The sequence below is a fragment of the Columba livia genome, chromosome 1, assembly GCF_036013475.1.
Source record: "Columba livia isolate bColLiv1 breed racing homer chromosome 1, bColLiv1.pat.W.v2, whole genome shotgun sequence".
In the NCBI taxonomy this organism is placed as follows: Eukaryota; Metazoa; Chordata; class Aves; order Columbiformes; family Columbidae; genus Columba; species Columba livia.
The window spans coordinates 117,045,562-117,070,830 of NC_088602.1; the positions used below are offsets into that span (position 1 = coordinate 117,045,562).

At 40.1% G+C, this 25,269-nt stretch overlaps 1 long non-coding RNA gene across 1 annotated transcript in view; it reads left to right on the plus strand.

The window, feature by feature from the left end:
- The window catches only part of LOC110358835 (uncharacterized), a 44,517-nt gene that overhangs the window by 14,780 nt on the left and 4,468 nt on the right, over positions 1-25,269 (plus strand). The window contains exon 2 of the long non-coding RNA XR_002413600.2: positions 10,884-11,892. This is a non-coding gene — a long non-coding RNA (uncharacterized LOC110358835). The remainder of the gene's footprint in view (positions 1-10,883; positions 11,893-25,269) is intronic.

The following is a 25,269-nucleotide window of genomic DNA, read 5'->3' on the forward strand; positions in this document are numbered from 1 at the left end:
AATTTGATCTCAAGTGGATTTGTTCAGCAGGTATTGCTATGCAAAACATCTAATAGGGAGCCTGAAGAAATGGAATTAAGAACTACATCATGGCTTGCTGTCCATAACCATTTCAGCCTGCTTAGTATTGCCTCTGTAAGCTATTTTTCAAATGAGAAAATCACCCTAGTTGTTTATTTTCTGTCTATTTTGCTTATCAGGAAGAAATGTGTTTAGAAAATTCTGTGCTAGCCCTTCAAAATCTTCGTGTTAGTTATCAGGGCACATTTGAATAATTGTGTGTATAGTTATCTTTCTGTTTTTCACAGTGGGCAGTACCCTCTAGCAGCTTGAACATTATTTTGTGTTTTTCTACCATTTTGACACTGAAATTTATGTAGAAAAAGAATAGCCTTGGGATTATGTCGGTGTCTTATTGTCTTGCCAAGATATTTCTTTGCTTTTGCACAAGCATTACTGACAGTGAAAACACAGCTCTTGGAAGAGTTTTTATCTGTTAGAGTTCCTGCAAAGTTCATAAAGAATAATAATGCATCATGAGCAAATTAATCCATCCTAAAGCAGAGTTACCTTCTGTGTAAACTTGGCTGTCTGCATTTTTACAGTTAACATTTTCAGTTTAGTTTCTGTATTTGATGGGAATTTGAGCCTTTTATGCACCAATTATTTGTACAAAAATATAGGTGGAAACATACAAAAACATATGATATAGAAAATGTTTATGCTTACATGTTACATGTGTCCAATTTTGTTGGAAATTATTAGACTGCCAATTACAAGATCTAGGTTCCCAACATCTAGCCAAGGTTTGCTTTTAACGTGAAGAGATAATACTCTGAGGATGCTCAACTTTTGTTCCTGTTATCATCAATAACAGCTCATTTGTTGCCATTGAAAATATCCACTGAAGTGTTTTCAATTAATATTTCCACAAGTTAGCTAATAACCCCTATTGACATGTTGATGCAGTAGTGTACCCATTGCTGCATTGAAGTCTGGGAGCAGGCGAGTTGGAGGGAAGAAATTGGGAAGACTTGGGGAGGCAGAAAGGCATTGCACAGCTTGAGAGAACTTCCTTCTCTTCCCTTCCCTTCCCTTCCCTTCCCTTCCCTTCCCTTCCCTTCCCTTCCCTTCCCTTCCCTTCCCTTCCCTTCCCTTCCCTTCCCTTCCCTTCCCTTCCCTTCCCCTTCCCCTTCCCCTTCCCCTTCCCCTTCCCCTTCCCCTTCCCCTTCCCCTTCCCCTTCCCCTTCCCCTTCCCCTTCCCATTGCAAAGGTTCCTTTTTTCCCTTTTTCTTGTTTTAGAAAAAAAACTTATTTGAAGCCAAAAGCCCAGAAAGCTAAATTATGCTTTCAGAGTGCTCAAAACTCGGTTTCCTACTTTTAAGCAATATTTTTGTAAACTCCTAATTTTGTTTTATTTGCTGAAGATAAAATGTGTGAAGAACTGGAGCACCATGACACAGCACCAGTGTCAAAAACCTGTAATAGAAGGGCTTAACTACCACCCCCATGGGATTAATAGAAAGCATCTACATTAGTGTTTTGCTTTGGATCAAGAAAATGCTTTTGAAAAGAGACTGCTGCTGGTCACCACTTCCCAGACTTCGGTTCATATCACAGAGCTCTCCCAGTGAGCATGAGAAGGCTCTTCTTTGGGCATCACAGGATTCAGTCCAGAAGCCCTCCTGATGGGCTCCAGCTATCATTTACTCGTGATACTGGTCCCACACAGCTGCCAGAAAAACATGACCATCTTTTGGAAGTTACAGAATTTTCCAAAAGCTTCAACTGTAAGTGCTTCAAGCTCTAACTAGCTCTAAACCAACTCCAAAATACTGTTTAGGACTGAATCCACAGAAGTCATTTTTCCCCATGTTTTGTAGAATTTTTGTCTGTATGAAGCAATCAGTGATGGTCTCCAGAAACTTGTAAACTCTGTCTCATTATAACATTTATGCAGCTTGTGTACCCACAACTGAAGCTCCCTATCAGGGGTGTTTTATGAGATATCTAATGACTGTTCTTTATCTAGCAATATCCTGTAATTGATAGTATTTTTAGTTCTAGAAGTATATAGCAGTAGCTGTAAAAATCTAATTTAATTAAAGTTAGTATCAAGAAAATACTAAAATGGTCATATTTTGTGTTCTATAATTTGAGAATTTATATCATTGTAGATAGAGATAATTCTGCAATTCTCTTCTTTATCAGGCCATAGCTTTAATCTACAAAGCAGTTGGATACTTGCCATCAACTCAGATTAGTCTGAGATTCCACTTTCAATTTTTCCATTATATTATACAATATTTTTCTATTTCAATGATCAAATGATCAGTGATCAAAATTTTCACCCAGTGTATTAAAGAGAGGTGTGTTCTGTTATTCTACCAAATTATTGGTTTTTGTATTACAAATACACACTATTTTGTGGGTGTAGCTGTGAAAATACGCAAATTTCCAAAGATAAAATCATACCGGATAAAGTCAGGTTTTTCTGAGGACATATAAAAATGAGAATTACTAGAGACTGTAGTATGTCTAGAGAGTAATAAAACATTTGATATCGTGTCTCACAAAGGACCGTGTTGAAAAAGAGAAGATTGGTTTCGGTACAGTAAACACTTGTATCAACATTGACAAACTGGAGCACTGTATGAAAGGTGGCAGGTCTTAGGAATTAGACAGGAACATTTTCAGTGAGATATCTGAAGAGAAATTACAGGGCATACTTTATTTAAAGTTTCATGAGTAGTCTACTTTGACTACAGATTCCTTTGGTTGGGAACATCCTTGGTCTTGTGTTTCCTTGGTCTGTAGTAGACTTCCCTTGGTTACAGCGTGGTAACAATAATTGATTCAAAAATCAAGTATGTATTTTGCAGATTTCATCTTCCCCATTTGCAAGACAAATTTTGCTGCTCAGGGTTTAGTTTAGGTTCATCTCTTAAACATTCAGGGGAGTCTTCAACTGGATCTATTATGTGGGATACATAAAGGCTGATTTTTTAGGATGGCCACTGTTCCTGGGATCTTCTGTTTTGAGCAGCAACAGGAGAGGTCTCCATTCAGTGTCTTATTTAATTACTTTGGATCACCATCTAGACAGGTCTGTCACTCTCCATCAGCTAAATAGGAAGCTAGGAGATCTTACTATTTAGGCTAATCAAAGGCACATAGACAAGTCCTAGTACTGATGAAGTCCATTCAAACCTTCTCCAGTTATGACTGGATGAAGTTTGAGCAGAGGTACCACAGTACTGCACTGCTGAGGTAACTAACAGAGGCTGTATTGTAAGAAATGGTCTGAACTTAATGTCAAAGGAGGGAGTTTGCCATTGTTGTTTGCAGAAATCCGTAAGTACATTAGCAACGCTGACAGGAAAATTTAAGCTACCTTAAAACATAAAGTTTATTGACTCCTGAAATTAAAGCAGAGTGGAAATAAATGTTTCCAGGCAATCGATATCTCGAGCTGGTATAGTAGATTGGACTTTGGCAGAAGTGAAGACTCTCCTCTGAAGGCACTCAGCACAGCAGTCAGAAAGCCAGGCTGTTCCCACCATTGAGCTCGCTTTCCATCCTTTGGCACCAAGGAGAAACCCGAAGACGGAAGATGCAGCATTGGAGCTGTGGCTGGTATTGCATGGCAGTGGTGCATTGCCAGTGGTTCTGTGGTGACTAAATGAACTCCAAAGACCAGCTGAACCAAGTGGCCAGTACCTTCCACCCATGAAGTGTCAACAGCAGCATCTGCCCACAGATTTTAAGTGAGAAGAGCACAAAACTGACTTGGGGCAGAAAATGGTAATGAGCTAACATCACTGTGTGACTTGACAAACGAAAAAGACCTCAAATGGCTTTAATATCAATCCACAGAAGTCACAACTGCAAACCCTACTTGCTGATAAGATAATTGTCTGGCACAGATAGAAACAAAGACCAAGGCCTCCATGGTCTGGACATCCTACCTCAGTGTCCAGAGTCTGCAACAGGACGCTTGAAGACACTGACAGTACCGTGACGATGGCTGCACACCTGAGGATCTAGCTGTCATCAGGGTTTCTAGGCCAAGTATATTTCATCAGATTTGTATGTGGAACAATAGAAAAACTACAGAAGACTCAGCAACATAAATTTAAATGTTAAATACCTAGTCAACCTAATTGGCAAGAAGGTAAAAATATATCGAACAAGTCATCTGCCTCGAAAGGTACAAAGAACCGTGAGGGAGATGAGGTTTTTCAGTCTGTTTCCTCTTCAAAGGACTATGTTTAGCAACTGAAAAACCACAGTGAGTGTCCATGAAGGGCTGTGGAACAAGCATTGAGTTGTACAGTACCTAGTCTGAGCACAGCAAGCAAAAGGCTGTCAGGGGATGGCTATGAGTCTGTGACAGATTCTTCCTTTGTGCCTCTTTATTTCTGAAGTAAAAATGCAGAGGAAGGGTAATTATGCTTTAACATGGGATAGGCTAAGCAAGTCAACAGCTGAGTTGTTTCTGCTCATGACTGGTAGAACTTGTGATTTCTGATTGTAGCAATTAACTAATAATTCAGTAATGCTTGAAGTACTATTTCTACTTTATTTAATAATCTTTAGGAAAAAAAAAACAATAACAAATTGGTATTTTTCTGAAAAGGGCAAAAATTAAAAATATTATTTTATTAAATAAATTAGAGAGAAACTTCTGTAAAAGCTTGCAGTGTGAACATAATGGAGGGTAAACCAGAACAAAATAAATGTACCATCTGATAAAAGACTTAAGTGCAAAGAGATTTATGTTTTCAAAGAATCTTGTAAATAGCAATCAATTTTTATATTCATATGGTTTTATTTATTTGTTTATTTCACAAATTGTAATATCAATTTTTTACAACATTAATTAAAAATACATTTTTTTGCTTATTCTCCCTTCTCCCTCGAGGAACACCAATTAGTGCCAAGTTTTCTTCTGAGATGCATAAAGGTCCCATTGACTTTAGTGAGAGGTTAATATCCATCCTTTGATGAGACAATTTGTTCCTACGATGTGTCAAATTAAAGAAGTGTCCAAAGAAAGGTTCTCTGCATAATGGAGCTTTCATGAGAGTTACCAGTGACCTGCAGTGATTTTTTTCATGCTTTCTTATTTCTGAAGCCCAGTGGTTTTGCTGAATGTGGAATGTTCAATAAAAAACAACATTGCTAATCAGAGTGCTCTTGTTTTATGTTGGGTTTTCCTTTTTTATTAAAGTGCCAGCTAACATTTTACCTGACATTATAGAATCCAGCAAGAAATTTTTCACTTTGGATCTTTTGTCATGCTGAAGTCGTGTGAGTGCTCCATGTTTTTCATCAAAAAAATGAGGTGGCATGTTGCTGCCTCTGTGATGAGGGAAACCTTGAGGCTCCATAGGGTGTCACTGAAGTCAATGAACCTCTGTAAAAAACTCTGGTTCCATCTTTCAAATTTTCCTTGGGTTGTCTGCAAGTTTCTGAAAGCTGTGATGATACCCAATCGTGGCTTCAGAGCAGTGTGAGAAACTTTGGTGTCTATGGATCCCATCAAAGACCCAAGTCTAGTAAAAAGAAGAAACCCAAACAAATAAAAAAGTGATGTAAAAATATAATTTAAATTGGTCTGAGACTAGCCCCTATGTTGGTGAAAACACATGGAAACCTTTAAAGGGAAATTGCTGTAAATACTGTGACAGTGATGACAGCTGTCATGATTGTGTTTGATTAGATTGTGGTGTTTTTAAAATCCTCAACTTTGACTTTCTAATTACATCTGATACAGTAGCCTCCCCGTACTTTTAGGAAAAGCATGTAACTAATGATCAGCATTGTAGGAAAAGGTTGCATCTTATTGCACTGAAAGGTTCACAGACTAGGTAACAGGTTTTTAAAAACAAAACAAAAGTCATGGTTTAACCCAAGCTAGCAATATAACCACGGTAGCTGCTCACTCACACCCCCCAAGTAGGGAAGAGAATCAAAAGGGAAGGGAGAAACTTGGATTGATATAAACATAATTTAATAAATTAACAAAATACTAATATGATACTAGTAAATATATTTATAAAATAGAAATAGAACATAATACAAAATAAAAGATATTCAATGCAATTCTTCATGAACTCCATCCACACTGAGCAACCAGTCCCAGGCACCAGCACTTGGTCCTAACAGCCGATCCCAGAGAGACAAAAGAGGAAATAAGGCAGAAAGGCCCAGAGGCCTTTTCAAATGGCAGGATGGCAAAGGCCGAACTATTAAAAGTCCTGAACAGAACTCTCCTGGCTCTGACAAAGAGAACAAAAAAGGTGAAGAAAGTACGAGAGAGAGACCGGAATATCCCGACTCTCCTTAAATATGAAGCAAGACACTAATGGGATGGAACACTCTTATTGATCAGTCTGGATGTCAGTCAAGCTCTGCCCCATCCATGCCCCCTTTCCTTCATGTCTCCCACCTGTGGGCAGAGCGCTCAGAACGTCCTTGGCTCTCAGACCAGAGCAATTAAAAACATTAACTCTGTGCTGGGGTGTTATCTTCTTGTTCTCAAACTAAGTCCAAATAATGACCATGCTAGCTAAGAAAAAGAAAGGTTTCTAACTGCAAGAAGAAGATGAACTCATTTTCAGACAAACCAGCACAACAAAACAAAAACAAAAGACAAACAAACAAAAAGGAACAAAAACCTAATTTTTTAGACTGCTACTGGTTTTAGGCTAATCAAGCTATTTTGAACTAGATGCCTGCTAGAATGTGCTGAAATAAATATGGCTTGCCCAAGCCAGACATTCAGATGATGGTTTGGGATGACCTTTCCTGGTGGCAAGAGGCAGGAGCTGGGGGAGTCCCCAGAGGGAGATGCTGCCCAGTGAACTCCCCACCTTGACAGAGGGGAGCCCGACGCCTTGGAGGCCCCTCAGCCCCAGCTCTCCCTGGGCTTCACTGGGCTCCTGGGCCCAGGTTGAAGCCAAGTGCTGCTTTATCTCACAGTCCTGAGCACTTGGTTCCAGCAGTGCTGGTTTACCAGCATACGTTGCTAGTGAATTTTATCACCAGCGCTTGCATTCCCACTGCTCCAAGAGCCATTTGCAAGGAGGTTGACAACTTCATGAGGTACTCAGCATTAAAAAGGTTTCTGTGCTGTATTCAGGTGCTTATTTTTATGAAAACCCATCTTTAGTTGGCACTTCTTTGAAGTAGCTGAGTGTCTGGTGAGACTCTAAGGGCAATGCTCAGGCTACCGGCAGGACGGGCACTGCGGCAGCATCTGAGCAGAACAAGAGCAGGAGATGCCCCAGCACCAGTGGAGACATGCTGAGGAACACCTCATATTTTTCAGGATTTCGTGGTTGGGAACTTTTGCAATAAGTCATATGTTACTCTTCAGTGCTTGCTCAGGCACAGGCTGGGTGCTGAAGTTCGTTGGGAAATCAGGAATATCACTATCCTACTAGGCAGTTTGGCAACGTACTGAAAATCCCACCATCGGCCATCGGCTTTTCAGTGTGAGCATGTCCCTGCTAACGATGTTGGCTCAGATAAGCTTGTTAAGTGATGCAGACTGACATTTGCTCCTGGAGAGTGCTGCCTTTATTTGGGAAAGTCATCAGATATTAGAATGATTCATCTGCTACTTCAGGCTAGCTATTCAGTTTTCCTTCAAGTCAAATCAAACAGTTGCCATTGCCATGAAAAACAGGAAGGCAGGCAGAGTATGAGAAAGGACACCTTCTAATTTAAATCAAGCCTAATCTTATATCTTATTTCATTATACTACTGAAGAAAATGGTAGGTTTTACTTGCAAATATTTCGATATTCCAAGCAATATTCAGCTGTAGCAACACAGTTTTAGACTGAGCAAGAGCTAGTATTACAGTAGGAAGATTAGCTAAGTATATTTAAATGCTCTTAATCTTACATGGCAATATAATCATTGAAAAAAATAAAAACAGTGTGGGCCTCATAAAATGGACATTGGCATAGTCACGAGGTGGCAGCTGACCTGCAAGTGTGGTGTTGCCTAGCAATCCTTCACCATCAGGCAAATTGGGAAGGTGGGTTAGAGTGATTTTATGCCAGGGAAGAGAGAAATGCTAATTTTCTTCAGAAGATTCTGGTTTCTGTGGTTATTAGAAAGGATATTAGCTCATAACCCTCTCTTCTTCCTTTTTTCTTTTTCTTTTTTAACAAGCTGAAGAGTATTTTCAAACAGATAATCAGTTCAAAGAAAAGTCTGGGAGAACACAAGTGCATTTGCTTCCAGAACACTAATTTAACAAACATCTGATAAAACTGATAAGTTTGGAAGTTTGGATAAATAACACAAAGGAAATGTTATTTTAACACTTCTGACAAAGTTTTCTTAACCACTTTGATTTCTGGATCAGTTGCCAGAGTCCTGACCCTGCTGCAGAGTCTGTGCAGGTGGGATGCTGAACCTGCCTGGGGGCCAGCTGCTGTCAGAGGCTGGACCAGCCCACCTGAGCTCACCACAGGACTCCGGACTGAATTAACTGGCAGTCTGAGTTGAGAGAGATGAGACAGAAGCAGCTCACACGCTCACTGGCTCAGGTCATTAGGAAGATCTTATACCAATGCATCACGATGGAAAGGGTGTATTTTGAATTTGGAAACTTGGTGGCAGACGTTGAGAGTTTGATGGAGTTATTATAATAAACTTCTTTTCCTTCATCCCATTTTGATGTCTGATCCACTTTTCACACCTCCATAGCAGCAGATAAGGAAGGGGAGGCATTTTGTTTCACCCTGGTTGACTAGTCCAGACAGATATCTTACTGGATGTGAGTAGTAAATTGAAAGCTTTGTCTATCAGACTTTCTGGTTATACTGTAGAAGATGACAGACTTTTTTGCAATAGGACAAGGTGTGATGGTTTTAAACTAAAGGAGAGGAGATTCTGGCCAGATATAAGGAAGACATTTTTTACAATGAGGGTGGTTAAATACTGGCCCAGGTTGCCCAGAAAGGTGGTAGATGCCCCATCCCTGGAGACATTCCAGGCCAGGCTGGATGGGGCTCTGAGCAACCTGATCTAGTTGAAGATGACTGTGTTCATTGCAGAGGATTGGACTAGATGACCTTTGAGAGTCCCTTCCAACCCAAACTATTCTATGATTCCATGATTCTTTGATTCTATATAGGGTGCAATGATGCCTTCTAGTTGTACTGTGTAGCTGACAGAACACCTTTTCACTGTATGTGATTGAGGTGCACTCTCTTGCTCTTCCTGGTGATTTTTCCTGTCTCTTACAAATCACGGAAGGGTAGCCATGGTTCCGTCTCCTCCTCATTCCTCAACAACACTGGGAGCCAGGCAGCTGTTTTGCTTAAAGAGTGTAGGGGCTATAGGTATGCCAAGCCTCTTTGTGTAAAACACATAAATTCCGTGTACTCCCTCCCACTTAGGTCTGCACAAAGCCTAAAGCCAGACCGAGGTCTCACTTTCAGAAGTTTCTATATGGAATTAATGTTGCACTCTAATAAGTTGAGCTTATAGCACCCCAGAAATACATCCACCCAACTGAGAGGTGCAGCATGTTTGCTGTGTGTGACACATGAGCTGCTCTGTACAAAGATCTTGAGAACTGTAGTATAGGACATAGTAGGTAGAATATTCAGGACTGTAATATGTATATTGTGTGTTGGATTTCCGTGGAAGCTATTACCAAATGTAGTGGCTGCTCTCAGAATATAAGCACAGTAGCTTTTAATTTGCTCCTTATTTTAGCACATGGTCAAAGAGTGAAAAGTATTCAACACCTCTATCACTTAATCTGGAACTCTGACATTTCTATAGCCAATGATAAATTATTTTCCGGGCACATTTCTGAGTTTATTTAAACTGAGAGGTAGCTGTTATCTTTTTGAAATGTCAGAATGCTTGTCTGAGGAATACAGATACTCCTCTCCTTTAAGTGGCATAAAGTATGTGAGAGCAGCATGCACAGATGAAGACTCCTTTGTGCAATGAACAACTCCCAAGTCATAGATCATCTCTTCATATAGGTATCCAAAAAGTTTTCAGCACGTTTTTGTCTTGACCTTTTAACACAGGCAATAGTACTTCTGCTTGCTAGGCAACAGATTTTTGCGCATCTCTTGAGAGGTTAAAATGAAATAGCAGTGATTTTTTAACCACTGCTTCAGAGAACTGCAGAAAGGAAAGATATTCAATCAGAATACATAGCTTCAGGAAAACACCAGCTGCTATTAGGAAAATAACTGAAAATATTTCAGAATCCCCCACTGTTACAAATGGGACTGCTTGCCAGTGTACCATTTTTATGATAATTTCAAGAGGAGATAAAGCCTGACAACATGTATCATGACAGGGAAAAAAGCTGCTTCCAGAGAGAGCAACTTCAGGCAGGAAGCAGACGGAGAGTTTCCCAGTTCCTTTCAGATAAAGAAACATTAGCAATATAGAAATGTGGAAAATAAATGAAAATGCAACATAAAAACTTATCTCCTAAGTAAAGTAGTAAAGAAAATCCCCTCAAAATGTACCTAAAACTTGCTGTGGATGTGTGTTTTCCCACTGTCATCTCTCAGCTTTCTGTGGCTTTGACAAAAAAAAAAAACAGAACTAAACCCTATTAATGATTTAGTAACAGTGAATTAAATGACTATGCATGTTTTATTAATATTTGCCTTTTACCTTTATTAAGACAGATTTTGCTAAACCACCAGAATAATTGTTTCTGGAGGGGAGGGGGGCGGAGTGACAAGCACGTTTCTGTTTGACCCTCAAGTAACAGTAAGAAAATGAATTTCCTTACCTATAAGTTATAATACAACATTTTAATCCAAAGTTCATATGAAGTCTAATCATATTCCCATCTTCATACAGACTTTGCTTTTGCAGGGTACTGTGCCAGCTTCCCATTCTCAGATGAACTGTGCAAAACTGCATCTGTCCATCTGCCTAACAGCAAATGCTCCCTGAAGAACCATGAAGATGCTGACTGTGTTTGCATGGGCATCCTCTTAGCTCACACGCCTCGTCTGTGCCCTCAGTGCCAAATTCACGGCCAGAACCTGCTCCCTCCCGCTCTCAGCTGGAGCATTGGGCAGGTTAGCCAAGGCTGCAGAAGCAGAAGTCTGGATTTGGGGGGTCTGTGCTCTCTCTTCCCTGTCTTAATTAAGACAGCAGCCATCAAGCAATGTCATTAGCTACTTGCCCTTTCCCAGCCTGGAAAAGTCATCTACGGAGCAAGAAGTGCCACTGAACCAAGTGAGGACTGACAAAGAAGTGCAGACAGTTCCTGGCTTTGCCAAAAACATCTTGCTTACCAAACAGCACAACCTTGGCAGGCTGAGAGACCTTTAGCAGAGAGGAACTGAGGAAGAGGAAATCTGGGCTCATTTTGCTGTGCGTGTCAGGCGGCAGCCAAAACCTGAGTAGCTGTGCTAACATGTGAAATGTCATCTGATAAAATGGTGCTGCCAAAGAGGCACAACTTGGAGGAGGAATAGCCTCAATACATTCTTTTTCTTGGTTTTGGTTCCAGAAGATGCCTCTGTCTCATGACTGTAATAATACTCAATCATCATGCTATAATTAAGGGCTTTTCATGTAATCATCTGTAGAACTGATTACTTTGGGCTATACCCTGCTCATGCTGAGCTTCCTGGCAAAATTCCCACTGACATCAGTAAGAGAATGATCAGACCTTTCCTCAGAAGTTTACCACTATTGTTTGACAATACCATGCTTTTCAGACAGTTGACAGTGGGGATTAAATATTTAGACTCTTAATTATCGGAATATTAAAATTACACCATAAAGACAGCAGGCTCTTTCTCAGAAGCCTGAGTTTGTTCTGGTCGTTATTGCTTCCAAGGAGTACGACACCAAAGCAAGGCATGAACAGGTATGAAAAAGATTTTATCCAAGAGGCTGAAAATTATAGAATCTGAAGGTATGAAAACCAGGATGGAATATGAAAGATTTTATATTATGGATGATATAGCAACATTCACTTGCTTTTTCTTGCAGTTCAAAATAACAAACTATTAAACAATCAAACTCACTAAAAGTTCAAAAGACAATACACTTGCAGCTTTATTCATTATTTTAAAAAAATGTATTTCAACTTTTTTTAGACAAGTTTCGTTGTTAGCACTGATGGGACCAGGATGGCCAGGAGATTAAGTGGGATCAAAAAAAGCATTGGATGTTTATAGAGATAGCCAGAACACACATGATGTGAACTCAATAAACTCTTGTTTGCAAAGGTTAAGAGCTTGCTTTTCAAAGTAAAGAATGTATGTAATTCATTTTGACTTGAGCTGGAGTTCAGGGTAAGCAGCAGTGTTAGGGAACAGGCCTTAATTTCCTGTCACAAGGGCCGAGTGTCTCTATATTTGGATATTCTTGCTTTTCATAATTTGCGCTGCAGTAGCAATTAAGGGATAACGTTATAGACAGTGATCCCATTGTGCTAGAAATAACAGTTGTTCATTACTCTAGAGGCCTTCAACTTTAAAGCCGAGGCAATTATTTGAGACAGTTTACTGAAAAGAGCAAATTCCTGCAGTGCTTGTATTTTGGCACCAAGGGCAGGTGCCTGGATGTGGAGGCTGCTCTGCTGAGTTCTTTCTTGGCCAACGTGCAAGCAGGTCACTGCAGGTGACAGAGGTGCCTGAGTTTTGTGCAAGGGGACACTGCAGCTTTCCCTCTAGGGACCCTGGAGGTTGGGGCCGGTGAGCCCAGACTGCTCACGTATGGGATAGGGTGAGCACCTGGCTGTGGAACCTTAGCTCTCGCTGTTGGGTAAGAGACACGACATTGTCAAACATTATTTCTCCCTCCTGGTGAAGCTTTTGGTGCAGTTCACTGTCAGAAGGAGAACAGAAGGATATTCTGCACTGCAGCTTGAGTTTTCAATGAGCTAGGTGTTCATGAGTGTGTTTAGGAGGGTTGGTTGCCTCCATGTCCAGCTGAGACATCTCCTGTGAGGGCGTCATGGAAGGCATCCTGCCCGAGGACCCGGTTTCCATCCATGGAGAAGCAGATGAAGGTGTTACAGAGATGGGTCAAGGCGTGAACGAGCACTTCTCCACCTCCCAGTGTAACCATTTCCTTTACAGGTAGATAATGTGGGTACATCTATGTTACCCTATGCTATGCTCTACCATAGGGCTTGTATGTTTCCATAGCACCTTAACTGCATTTCTTAAGGATTACACTTCGCAAATACTTTCAAAAAGGTCCAGTCATAACTAGTAGTTGCAGAGATATTCCAAATACCGTGGATGAGATGTAGGTTTTTTTATGGCTACTTCTGCACCAGCAGCAGCACAGCTCAGCAGAAGCAGACCAGAGGAAAAAGGATCTGGTACCCCAGAGTGGGTACTCATAGAATCACAGAATGCCAGGGATTGGAAGGGACCTCAAAAGATCATCCAGTCCAATCCCCCTGCCGGAGCAGGAACGCCTAGGTGAGGTTACACAGGAATGTGTCCAGGCGGGTTTTGAATGTCTCCAGAGTAGGAGACTCCACAGCCACCCTGGGCAGACTGTTCCAGTGTTCTGTTACCCTCACGGAGAAGAAGTTTCTTCTCATATTTAAGTGGAACCTCCTGTGTTCCAGTTTGTATCCATTGCCCCTTGTCCTATCATTGGTTGTCACCGAGAAGAGCCTGGCTCCATTCTCCTGACACTCACCTTTTATATATTTATAAACACTAATGAGGTCACACCTCAGTCTCCTCTTCTCCAGACTAAAGAGACCCAGCTCCCTCAGCCTTTTCTCATAAGGGAGATGCTCCACTCCCTTAATCATCTTTGTTGCCCTGCGCTGGACCCTCTCCAGCAGTTCCCTGTCCTTCTGGAACTGAGGGGCCCAGAACCGGACACAATATTCTAGATGTGGTCTCACCAGGGCAGAGTAGAGGGGGTAAACTCCAGGGGGTTTTACTTCAGACTATGTCTGGTTTGATGGCATGGCCTGGATGCCTGCACACACCAGGAATGTCTCCGGGGGGATCTCTTTCTGGCATATCCCAGGTGGCTCAGCGGTGCAGGCCAGGCAGGCTGCTGGGCCCTCACACAGGGCGCTCCTTGGTCTCAACTAGAAGACTGGTGAAGGTGCACCCGCTATCTGTGCTCCCATGTGTGTGAATTGTGTTGTCAGAAATACACTGAAAATCTGGTTTTATGCATGGTGCTTCAGCTGGCTGATCTCTTCTGCGAGCTGATGCATTGAGCCATTTTTCAAGAGGCATTACAGTGTGAAACACAGTGCAAGATCCAGGGCTATGCTGCTTCTAATCCAAGCTCTCCCCTTAAATGCACACCTCTCTTTGTTCATAATTTAATCTTGCTTGGATTTTATGATGAGTCAATTTTGAGGACCTCAGTGTAAAGGTGTCTATATAACTAGGCACTGTACAAATATAGTAATAAATCTTCTTAATCATCATACTACTGGAAAGGAAGTAAAAGGAAGGAAGTGAGAAGAAAAGAAAAACCGCTTGATCAGGATGTTGTTAAAGAGAAGAAGTGCTAAGAGGTGTCAAAACTTAACTAGTAAAACAATAGTGGATGAAAAAAATTACTGTCAGCAATATTTTTTTTTTTCATAGTGGAAACATTTCCACAGTGCTGAAAATCTCATCCCAACATCCTTGTTCAACACCAAAATATTCTGCTTTGTTAACTGGAAATGTTTAATTTTCATATTCCATTCATGTTGACTTTGTAATCATACTGGAATATCAAATTAAATATTACAATATGTTCCTACTGGATACTGCAGGTATTGATATATGTAGGACAATGTTTTGACAGGATCTATATTTAATACCTAAGAATCATAATTTTTCAGAATTTGCTTCTGAGAGGAATTTGGATTTTTTAATTCTGATTCAACATGAAAACAAATGTTGAAATGTTAGCATTTCCCTGAGCGTGAAAATTCTTACCAGCTGTAATTATACTTATCCTAAATAATTTTGTTTCTGAAGCCAAATAGAGCAATGGCAGCTAGAATATGCAAGTCTACACATTGTAGCCTATTGATATTCCCAGCTTATGCTTTTCATTAGAGCAATTTTCCTTAATTTTTATTTTCTTCTTGTGTATGCAACTTATGTAAGACACATTTATTGCAAAATAGCTTTCAGTCATTTAAATCTTTTGCTCTGTTGTTTCTAACATCAGACATTTCAGCATTGGGGTCTCAGTAAAGCATAAAATGTCTCCAGTTTTATAAGATTACAGTTGTTTGACCTGTTTCCTTCTTGATTAGGTTACGAGAGTAGAGAAAAACAGATCATTGATATTCAAGAAAAAATACATATGGAAAGTTCAGAGTTTTCCAGTAAACCATTCAACTATAAGATCAAATCTTTTTTTTGTATACAAGACTTTTTTTCCTTCAGTATTGCCTGCCTTTGTATGAGTATGTCTAAAGATATTCACAGCCCCAGATGAAAGCCGAGAGGATTGAAGGGGAAGAACACACCATCTGAAACATTTTTTTCAGTTTATACATGTATGTGATTTAGCCATACCTGCCAGTTCCGCACCTCGTCACTGAAGTCAACTGGCATTTTTCTAGTTGTTGTCCCAGGGGATTTACGGTTTTGCAGGCCAGATCCATCTTCCAGTCACACCTCTGCAACTCCAGTTGTTAATGGGGGTATTTGAGGATGGGGGTGTGGGGGTAATTGAGGATGTAATTTGGTCTGCAGTTATGTAGAATCATGTGGTGCTTTTATTTTATTTTATTTTTTCTCAGGGTCACTTTCTGCAGCAAAACCACAGCTTGATTACAGGGGGGCTGTGGTCAGTAAATAGATTTGAGACTCAAAGGCCTTGTTGCAGAGATTGGGGCTAAAGCAGAACAATCCCAGTTTGGAGGACAGATACTTTACAGCATTTACATTTCAGTAGGGCTGCTCTTTTTTCATCCTAGGGAAACGTCCCAAAAGCAGGCTAGCCACTCTGAGGGCTAGAAAGGTCCCCATAGGATTTAGAAGATGGAGGATCAGCTCCTAGGTTGCTCAAAGAGGCTTCTGGAGAGAAATGAGGTCTTTTTGTTGTGATCAATGTAGAGAAACATTTTTATGTTGGAAGGTGATTTCAGCTGCTCTTTTATTTTCTGTTTGTCTTCTGTTGTAACAGACCCGAGAGGTTGCTGGGTATTTCCAGCCAGTCCTCCCTACCCATCCTCCCTTCTTCAATATTCTCAAATATTCTGTCCAGCTCTGCCTTTTCTGTTCATTTTGCAGTTGGACATCATGTCCAAAGAGAACCAAAGCCTACCAAGTTGTGTTTCACAGACTTGCTGGGCTTCAAGTCTTGCATTTAACAAGCTACCAGAGAAAATACTGAACTCAGGCATTTTGTATGCTTCTTGTAGAAGATATTAATTAACAGCTGCCAGTTAGCTTTTGACAGAGGATTTTCAGCCTGGCCATAGCATCAGGACTTTCATGGAGACAGTTGGCAGTATGGGCCACAAGACCCTGCAGCCCCTTTCTCCTTCCTTGAGCTGGACCATACCCGCTGCTTGGGTGTTACACCCTGTGACACAGAAAATGGCAGATGAAGTTGAAACTTCATTTTAAGCTTGTAACTTCTCATGTCACTTGACTATACCCTCTAAGGAAAGTGATTTATGATATTGGCTTTGCCCTTGTTGCTCTAAAATGCCTGTCAGGGAGTATCCATCTTAATTGTTGCTGTTTTGTTTGGAATGGTGGGTGCCAAAGATGAAGGAGACAGTAACGGTGTCTTTTGGAACATCAGGAGGAGAAGAAACATGCTTGGGGAACAGGCAGATTGTTGTGGGGGAGCGGGAAGCAGGAAAAAAACAAAAAAAAATCTCTGTTAGGAAACCAATGTTTGTTTGCTGATTCTACTAATTATTCCATAGGGGTTTTATCATGTAATTGTCATGGATCTTAACAGATACATTACTTTCTAGATGCATACTAGGGCTTATTTCTTAGATTTGAATATTTTCAATGAGTTTCTTCTATAAGCAAATTAATAAGCACACTGACAAGCAGGCGAAGCCAAAACTTTTGCAAATCAAATCATTATCACACAATTACTATGGGAGGATTTATTCCGCTTTTCAGACTGCCAACGATACTGGCAGCACTGGCGGGCAATCGGGAGTGCTTGGAATTCTCATAGCAACCCTCCTCCCTCCCCACCCAGCCCCTCGGAAGAGTCCTGGCACGGAGACAGGAGAGCACGGGTTCGGGTTTCTCTGTAGAGATGTCAGAGGCAGCAGCTTTGTGCATGGAGTGCAGGTACAAGGCAAAGAAGAAAGATAAACAGAAGCTTTACAGAGAGTTGATTGAAGCAAGGAAACAATATAATAAATAAATGACTAGGTAGATGAAATGCCACGCTCTGTCTAGGAAGGCTGGTAAACAAAACCAGTCAATCCGTGGAATGATTCCTAGACAAGAAAATGAGTTCATGCACAGCAGAGAGTGGGGCTGATGGAAGGAGGCTGTGTGCGCCATCACTACCTGCTGGCTCATTTTCCTCTGAAACCAATGTTTTCTATCCATCATTAAAGATAATTTCTGGAGGTGCTGAACACTTCAGATGCCTGTGGCTTTGAGTCACAAATAATCTGGATTAGTTTTTGATCAATGGCTGCAAATTACCAATAAATGTATCTTCAGGGCAGTGAAACCTATTCTCTGTCTTTTAAATGTGGAATAAACTTGAAGTCAGTAGTGTGCCACTGATGCATAGCAAGCTTAATTGAAGGTAAAATGATTTCTATTTGCAGGCACAATGCTAATACTGAAAGAAGAGCAAAGTTCCCCTTTGTGCAAGAGGCCTGAATGCAGCAAAAAATAACCTTCCAAGCACTCAAAATTATGTACTTCCTGACCATCTCTAGAGGGGTGAATGAATTTCATTCAAAGGACAAAAAACAACCAAATACAAAAACTTCCAGTTGGTTGGATTTTGTACTGGATCAATTGTAGTTTTTATGAATAGAAACTGGTTGGTCTGGGAGAAAAAAAAAAACAAAACAACAAAACAACAAGCTAAAGTATATGTACTTAATAGGATCATCATCCAGTGCAATGATCAGAAAAATGGCTTGAGGTTATTAAGGGAAAATCGTTGAAACTATCAGCCTAGTGCATAGCAAAAAAACCCAAACAAGATAATAGATTGCATTAGATTACTCTATGTAAGCAAGAAAGTAATAGAGAACATGTTTGATTCTTGGTATATGGAAAATCATATTTTTCCGGGTGAAAACCCGAAGCATCTGTAGACTCAACAGTTGTGTCCATTTTCACATATTACATAGTTTGGAGCTTGTATATCAATGTGTACATCAAGTGTTTACTTTTAGAAAATTATATTGATTTTTTTTTTTAATCTTTTTTAGAAAAAGCATTGCAATACTTAATACGAGCATAGAGAATGACAGAGCTAAAGTAAGAGAGAAGCAATCAGCATGGTTCCCCCCACCCAGCAGGAATGAATCGTTATAACTATAAATCAAACAAGTTATTATAGGGCTCAAACAGCCCTGAAAATTCCAAGTAGCAGCAGCAGATAATTAAAGAGGAAAAGTTGAGACCAAGCCTTACATTTAAAATGTTTCAAGAACTCATTGTGAATACCTTTGTTTTCTTTCTTTTTTTTTTTCTTCCCTCTCTCATTCCCTCTCTCAAGTGGCAGCAAATAATAAATAGAAAAAGAAAAGTGCAGAAAAAATATTACTTACAAATAGTCCTTGGCAGAGTAGTGAGCCAATTGAAGAAGGGGCGATGCGGTCCTGGATTACTGATGGACAATGGCAGAGAGGGAGAACTGTTGTGTGCTGATGAGAGAGCAGATGCTGTTGAAGGCATTTTGTGGCATTAGATGAGGTTCTGTCTTGTCTCCATCAGCAGAACTGATCTCGTTACCCTCAGCACGTAAAGAGATTTCACCTTCCAACTGCAGGGTTCGATGGCTGTAGTGAGGTGCACCCATGCTGGAGACAGCCAAGTGAGCCTGGGAGCAGAATGTTAGGAAAACATCTTGCACAGTTGCCATTTGTATTTTCCTATGATCTCACAGTTAAAAATAAGGAAGAGAGCTGCATGGTATGACTAGCCAATTCTGTGCAGGCCGTAACAAGAACATCTCCTGTCCGTAGTTCACTTAATACTCATACTTCGATCTGTTCCTAATTTACTCTTGCAGTTTCACGGTGTAAATATATTAAATACTCTTTATACTGACACCTCTTTCTGTATATCAGTCTCAGTTACATTAATAGACACTCCATAGTACACTTTGAACAGGAGGCGTCTATATAAAAGTTAACAGATTGTATTGTGTTGCGAACACACTCTGAAGAGACATAAAAGATCTTTCACAGTAAACAGGAAATGAGTAAGACAAGAAAGTATATAAAATAATAAGTCATTTAAAGATAGACTGAGCGTTTTGCTTTTCTGGCTCATAATACAGAAATAAAGGACTGTGTAATGAAATTAGAAGGTAGTAAATTATAAAACACTAAAATATTTTCTTATACAACTTATATGATCATACCATGAAACCTAGCACAAGTAGAACAGACTTATAAAATTCAAAAATAATTTGGAGTCATCCATATATCAAATATATCTAGAGAGACAGTTAACAGTGGCAGGAAAAAAAAAATAAGATTGATAATCTTCAGAATTTTGGTCTAACCACCATTACGAATTACCAGTATGATAGGTGGAGATGAGAAAGTAAGTGGAGAATACCATGTAGAAGGTTGTCGCTAAGAAGTTTTTAAACTTCCCTCTGAGATATTCAGTCCTGGTCATTTTAACAGATAATCCAAATCTGTGCTGATCTTCCATCTCATCCAATGTGGCTGTTCAGTGTTTGATCCTGTCCCTGAACTACAGATCGTACATTTGTCCACATGCATTTCTGAAGTTGAGTGAAATTTTCTTTCATAACATCATGATTTAAATTAAACTTTTTATTAGAGCAGGAACAGTTAATAATTAAATAGAGGGAAAACTAACCCTGCATGTAAAATCCCCTATGTTTTTGGGCCTGACTACAGGGAAATTAGTGTCCTTTTGTGTAAATAAACTGTATTTTGATAAAGCAGTCAAGTTCTCTTTCGGTTTGTACTCTCCCTATTTAATCAACAACGGCAAGAGAGATAGAATCAGATCTTTGATCGCTACTGATGGCTTATTGTAAACAGTTGGTTGCAAGACAATGCAAAACAAGGACATGATTGATATTGTGATGAACATAAAAACAAGGAAAGCCAGATGCAGAATTCAGTTTTTACCTCGATTCCTCCTTGAAAAAAATATTTAAACATAGTGAATTGGCTGTTAATAATCTCATTATTAGTAAGCAAAAACCCAATGAAAGGCAAGCTGGCCATGAGTGAGATAGGTGCAAGACCAAACATGCAAGTTGCAGGAAACCCCCTTGTTTTGCAATTAGAAACCCAGCCAGCAAAATCACGAGCAGAAAGCCACTCATCCTGTATGCAATGTATGGTTTGGTTACTCACTTTTCTTTAATCTGGAACAGTAGTAAAGGCTCCTGAGTTTATGCTTCTGACAGATAAAAACCTGTTTGCTAAGGCTTGCAACTTGAATGTGGTTACCAGGGAATTTGCTCCTCACCTATAATTTTTGTGTAACAAGTGCATGTTATAGCCAATTTAACTCTTTTATTGAAAGTAGTAATGATGCTCTAATGTGATTTATATAGAAAAAGATCCCTACCCTTCAGAGGAAGGAAGTAACAGCATAAACCAGCTTCTTTAAACACCTTTAAGTCCTGGGTGCAGAAAATGCTATTCCGCTTTCACATGCTTAATGAAATTTCAAAATGTAATTTTACCTCTCTATACACATAAATGTGCATATACATTTAAAATAGATATGTATTTTCTGTTTTTTATTACAAGAAGTTGTCTAAACTCACTTTAGGAATCTAGACCTTAGATAAATCTGCTTTGAAGTGAAGTCAGATACTAAGAAAACATCTTCTAGCTGGGATTGTGGAATAAAAGCTCTGCAATGCTAAAGCGGCTTATCCTAAACTTATCAATTAACAGTCAAAGTGCCATGTAGTGGATCACTGGGTGATGGTCTTTTGCAAGTTCCTAGGAAAACAAAACAAAACAAAAATAGCCTGGTTTTAAGAAGTAGCTTTAAAGATTGTAACTTTTCACTTGAATTATTGGTTGGTTTGGATTAAGGCCTTTTACTAGATGAAAAATACTTGTTATAAAACAGGCTTAAATCTTAGTTTTAAAAGCTTCTTATGCCTATGAACTACTTATGTCACTTTCTAATGTCATTCTGCTACTTAAAAGAGTACTCTTTAAACACACACAAAGCCATAAAATACAAACCAACCAACCAAACAAAACTCCATCACCAACAATCCAGAATCTGAAAATATATCTAACATATATACAAGCAGTGATATGCAAGTCCTTCATGTTAGGCTTATCGTCATTAAGTACTGAATGTAAATGGCTGATACTACTGAAACAGCAGCAGCAGATTTGAAAACAATACAAACCCAAGACTAATCTAGAATCTGAAATGCACTGTTTCTAACCACTGCACCTCTTGGGAATCCAAACATTATCCATCAGGCTTGAGCAATCTCAGCTCTCAGGGCAGCCACCGGACTGAGAAATATCCACTTTGTTACATATTTGTGAGTCTCTAGTGAAAGCTTTTTAAAAATGGCTGATCTTTCATTCTGTACTGTCTCAGCAGACTGGGATGTGATGGTGGTGTTGAATTAAACTGCTGTCTTAATAGACTTGGAAATTAAACTATCATATTACGTATTATATATAATCAGAATAGTTTATTGCTTTTGAAAAATATGAAGGCTAATATCGTATGTATAATTGGAAGCAGACATCTTTAGATTATTCTGAAAGCATATCCTTAACAATTGTCACGGTGAGCCCTTGGCTTTCTCCAGCCTTTAAATTATTTTTATCAGCAGAATGAATTGTCTGTGATAATTTCTAGTGCATGTATTCTAGGGGGTCGAAATACAATTCTGGAACATTTTATGCTTCCTAACAGACAAGTGTTAGAGAAGAGAGTTTAAGGTCTGAGCCTGGCTAAATCTTCTCTGTAGTTGTTTTTAAGGCAATTTGGCACTGATAGCACCATAATTTCATTTTACACTGACAGAAAGGAGATGAAGAACAAAAAATAAAGCTTGGTGTTTAAAGAGATTTGGATCACCCCAAGGACAAGGAATGAGAAATGTTTTTTTCAGATGTCTCCTCTTACCTCATCTATGTCACATGTGAATTTGCCCTCAAGAATAGCAAGAACTCTTTATTCTTTTTTTTTTTTTTAAAAAAAAAACGTTTTGCTTTAAATTAAGGATGTTGAGTCTGTTATTTTCTTGGCCTTGCTAGGTTTTTACACAGTTGTTTTGTGCTTACTAAATTAATATAATGCTATAGAATATCCAAAATCCAAACCATTACTGTGCAAGCCAAACATAAACAAGTTATATAACGCTGCAATAATTAATTTATTAAAGTAAGTGGAAAATTCAAGGCGCACGTAATCTTTTTGGACAACTGACAGGCAGGTGTGATCAAGAAAACTGAGAATCCACTGATTGTAGGCAGATAGAGAGACAGGTTTGTCTGGGTGATTAGAAAGTAAAGTGAGATGCAGTTGGGAAAAATGAGAGAGGTCATTGGCTGTCCCAGAACAAGGAGAAGTAACAGTGCAGAAACAGCCAGGGGAGTTTAAAGGAACCAGCTGCAGCAGTAATAAATGTCTCAGGAGATTCAGGAGCCAGGACCCATTCACAAACAGGAGTGCAAAGCAGCTGTGCCAGAAAAGTGATAACAAGAAGTACAGAGCAAGCTTAAAGAACTGCTGGACGCTCTCCGATTCTCAGTAATCCCCCTCCCCCCCAGTATACTTTATATAGAAAGGAGAAAGGTAACACAGGGCTTTGGGCATCTCCAGCTCAGGTCACTCTGTGCATCACTCCTATTCATGGTCCACCTCACTGTACACCCCATGAGGACACCTCTGCCCAGGGTGGGGGAACAGCTGGCCCCAGCCCTGTCACAGGAAGGAAAGTTTTACTGCACCAGGGCTTTCCAGCTCCACTTGCTTTCAGGGATCCTGACCCTACAAACCAGATCAGCTCATGCAACATCACTGTTACTGAAAGTTGCATGCCGTGATCTGGGTTAGCAGAGAGATGGACCATTTTCTGGCAAAGCTAAACCAAAGCCAACCCATGTCTAGCATTTCTCACAACTCCTCTCTTCTGTTATCGGCATGTCTTCCTTTGCTCAGCATTTGCATCATGTTTTGGCCTGATCTTCTTCCCTCCAGCTTGTTCTATGCATCTCTTTACCCATCTCACCACATTTGCTCTCTCATATAACACAGCCTAGAGACAGGCGGTCAGAAACACCCCAGCCAGTCTTTGACAACAGCAACAACAAAAATAGGAGATGCTCTTCCCATGTTGCATTTGCAGAGCACTGCAGACAGGACCTGCCACTAAGGAGCCCAGAAAATAATCATAGAATCATAGAATCATTTTGGTTGGAAAAGACCCTGAAGATCATTGAGTCCAACCATAACCTAACTCTAGCACTAAACCATGTCCCTAAGAACCTCATCCACACATCTTTTAAACCCCTCCAGGGATGGTGACTCAGACACTTCCTTGTGCAGCCTGTTCCAATGCCTGACAACCCTTTCCATGAAGAAATTTTTCCTTATATCGGATCTGAACATCCCCTGGTGTGACTTGAGGCCATCTGTGCAGTTGAGTACAAAAGCAGTGTGGGTCCTAAAGACAACATGCATTATCTCAAATTCAAGAAGTTATTTGGTGAAACAGGAATACATGAGGAAAAGTATCTTAACGCCAGTGTGAGGCACACACAACAGGCCAGGGCACAAAGCCAGGTCACTTCAACCAGTATGACAAGTTTCAAACAGGTAAGAATAGCTCTCTTTGGGCAGCAGCAGATGTCTCCCCTGATTGTCACAAACATCAGCCACAGCCATGACCACATGAGCATTTCTGTGTGGCACAGTCCTTGCCCCTTTGTCCATTTCCGCACCGCTCTGAAGATCTTGACACCCAAATGTCATCTCCCAGCTTCCTTGACCTGGCCACGCATCCATCATGAGTGTGAGGGCTCCCTGCTTGTTATGTGGAGTTGCTTGCTTGTCTGTAATGGGTGAGACCTAGTGCATCCTGCATGCCCAAAACTAAGGTTCCCACATATTTGTGGGGTTCGGTCCCACCATTTCCTGAGGTTGGCTGTGAGAATTGTGACAGTGGTAGGTGCTGTCTTCAGGGAAGTGCCCACAGACAGCATGGATGAGACCAGTGAACTCTGCTACTGAACCTTGAATACTAGTAGTAGCACTGTTGTCATAGCCCTGTTTGGCCAAGAGGACGGGCAGGGTTACGTGCACCTGAAAGCTTGTCTGCTGTATTCTCCCACAGACCTTGCCTTGTGTAATATTGTTTACGTGATACTCAAGTATTCTTGCAAGCAGATGCAACAAAAATACAGGTGCAGATCAACTTGTGATATCCAGTTTGTGACGGTTGATTCTGCTTTTTTATTTCCTTCACATTAGAACAGTGCTAACCAAGTTTCTGATGAAAGACATGTTTATCTTACTGTATTGCTAAGGCAGAGACCATAGACACGTGGAGGACCTGGTGTCATGGAAAACTCTTGCTTTGGACCATAATAATCTCCTTGGCTGTTTGCTGAACTCTGACAAAATACTCTTACCTATGGTTGGACAGTGTTGCACAGGGTACGCCACAGGTGCTTGCAGACGTCACTATGCAAACATTGAAATAACCACACTGCAATTATTGACACTAGATATTTTTAACACAAATGAACTAACTGTCAACAAATCAATTTTTCTAGTGGACGTAATTAATCATTTTTAATAGCATTATTTTATCAGTGTTGGAATATTGCCAGTCCACCTCGCTTGTTTAAATGTCTGAACTTCCCCTGCTCCTCTCTCACCTCAACTAGTAGAAATAACACTGTGCCATTTTGCTGCAACAGCTTTTCCCTTACCCCACCCAATACATGAAGGAGTGTGTTAGCCAGGGTTGGATGTGGTATAGAAACTTGACACCTTGCTGTTATATTGTTCTCATTTGCCCATGTAAGTCACTTACTTTGTTTCACTTTTGTTTTTCTGTAGGTTTTGGTTTCTTTTCTTCTTTT